This window comes from Lactuca sativa, chromosome 3, assembly GCF_002870075.4.
Source record: "Lactuca sativa cultivar Salinas chromosome 3, Lsat_Salinas_v11, whole genome shotgun sequence".
Classification (NCBI taxonomy): domain Eukaryota; kingdom Viridiplantae; phylum Streptophyta; class Magnoliopsida; order Asterales; family Asteraceae; genus Lactuca; species Lactuca sativa.
This window is the reverse complement of record NC_056625.2, coordinates 167,661,451-167,664,223: the sequence shown is the minus strand read 5'-3', so window position 1 is coordinate 167,664,223 and position 2,773 is coordinate 167,661,451.

The window sequence follows — 2,773 nt, the reverse complement described above, 5'->3', positions numbered from 1 at the left end:
AACAACTTTGTTGTTGATTATAGATGGATGACTTTGACGACTCTGCTTCCCCATTTCGCATGCAGCACACAAATGATCTCTGTCGAACTTGAGCAATGGAAGGCCTCGAACATGACCTCCAGTGACAAGTTTGTTGATATCTTTAAAGTTGAGATGAGAGAGTCTTCGGTGCCACAACCAGCTTTCATCAGATTGTGCTTTTGATAACAAGCATATAGCTGGGTTTCCTTTGATGGGTTTGAGGTTTAGAGGAAACATTTCACCCTTACGTTCAGATTTGAGAATTACTTTCTTCGTCTTCTTCTCAATAATTTCAGAACCTTCATCGTCGAATGAGACTTTGAGACCGGTACCTCCAACAAGCTGAGATACACTGATGAGGTTGTGTTGTAGTCCTTCCACATATGCCACCCTCCTTATAGTAAAATCACCATTAGTTATCATTCTGTATCCCTTGATGGTGCCGAAAGAGTTATTCCCAAACTTGACGTTGCCACCATTTGAAAGAGACCTGTATTCCATAAGCTCTTCTTTCCTCCCTGTCATGTGACGCGAGTAACCACTATCGATATACCATTCTTGCTCGAACTGCTTGTCACTTATAACCTGCAAAAATTAAGCAGATTTAGGAACCCAAAGTTTCTTGGGTCCACGTGAGCCTTTCATAGGAACAGGAATAGTAAGAGAGATGTCAACAAGACATGTTCGTTTTATAAGTGTTGTTTCATCTTTCTTTTTGATGGTAAAGACTTTGATTTTATTAGGATTAGGGGCGTTCGGTTTAGACTCTGGATTGGATGCAGAAACCTTCTGTTTGCCCTTTTGTTCAGCTGACGAATGTGATTTTTGAGAACGAACAGAATGAACTTTTGATTAAGATGGAGATGAATTGGAAGAATTGGATGAATTAGATGAGTGAGAAGGAGAGGGCTTAGAATGAGATGACTTCTTGGTTGGAGACTCTTGGTGACCCTTTTGCGTTTGGTCATTGGTGGGACTGACCTTAGAGTTTTGATCTCTTTTGACTTCAGAATCGAACCTTTGCTTTCGGTTGGAGTAGTTCTTTGAACCGAACCTATGCTTTCGGTTGGAGTCATCCTCAGAACCGAACCTTTGCTTTCGGTTGGTATTCTCTTCCGAACCGAACCTTGGCTTTCGGTTGTTGTGGCTCTCATGGTTTTTGACAGGATTGTTCTCAAACTTCAGATTCTTGTCTTGATGTGAGAAGTATGCATTTTGGGATTGCTAGAATTGTTTCCTTTCAGAGAGACTTCCTGTATCTCTGGTTCCTTTCACGTTTCTTATTCCTCATCTGCTTTGGTTGATGATGAATATTGGCTTTCATTTTCGGTTTCTCCTTGGCTGGTTCACTTTGAGCTGTGGGAGTTTCACTTTGAAGTGAGGAACTAGAGGGAATGTCTTCTTTTTCCGAACTTCCATCCTCTTGAGGAATGTCTTTCGTACCACTGGTGCTTGGCTCATCGAAATTATCTGGTTTGTTCAAGGGTTCAGGTATGTATTTACCTTTACTCATCCATGAGGTTCTTTCTGATAAGCCTACCGTTTCATTTGCATTATCGATTGGAGCTGACCAGAAGTACTCATCGCAGCCATCAACATTGTCTTCGTTTACAATAGCTGTGAGTTCAGCGGTCTGATGTTCGGTTACTCCAGTGACCTTGTACACTTGATTTGGAGTGGTCCTGACCTTTTGATAAACAACCGCTTTTTCTGCTAAGATCGGGGACTTTTGTTGGGACAATCGAGCGAACTCCACTGAATTTTCTGAAATTAGATTCTTGTGGTTTTCAGGTTCGCTTTTCACAAATTCTGAGCAGTCAACCGTGTCCTCTACAGAAATTTCACTCATGTTGTCATCCTCATTAAGCTCAGATGCATTTTCAACATCAATTTTGTTTTCTGAGCTCAAGTTGGCGTTTAAGGAGTCAAATTTTTGTATGGTTTCGGTTCTCAGTTTAAGTCTATCATTTTCATCCAAAACGTTTTTAAGCATGTCCTTGTGGTCCTTGGATTTAATGAAAGATTCTATTTTGTCCAGTCCATACATATAGGTCGGATTGACGTCATCAAATGATATCACACTCTCACAATTATAAGCTTCGGCATCAATTTCGTCCTCCTTAAACTCAAGGAAAGGCAAAATCATGCGATGAATCTTTTGGCCTATTTCACAGTCCAAGTGAAGCTGAGTAATATTAGTGTAAAGACGTTTTGCAATTAAACAAAAAACATTCCGCTGTTTTAACAACTTTAAATTGTCTCTTTGTAAATAAATGTTTTCGTCTTTTATTTTAACTAATTCAAACTCCTTCAATTCGATCCACATGCGCCGCTCCTCACTCTTCGAATACACCCTGCTTAATTGATCAATTAGGTTAGAATTGGTGACTCGAGTTTGAGTTAAACTACTATCTAGATGAGAAATTCGTGAATTAACATTTTTTAGTTCTTTCTCATATGAGGATTGTGGTACTTCAAATGAAACAAAAACCGATTGTACCTTCTTGATCAGTTCATCGAGCTCGTTGAACTGCAAGCTGAGCGGTTTGGCCGTAAAGCACATATCCTGCTACTCCTTCGGTTCATTCCTTCCGCCATTAGTGTTGTATCCCCTCATCTGAGATACATCGGACACCATGAAGCATCGTCCTCCACTGCTCTCCTCTTTTGCCACATATGCCTTTCCATGGGAAGGCTTCCTCACTTCATCGTCTTCTGAGTCGGTTGACCAAACTTCCACTCCACCGAACTC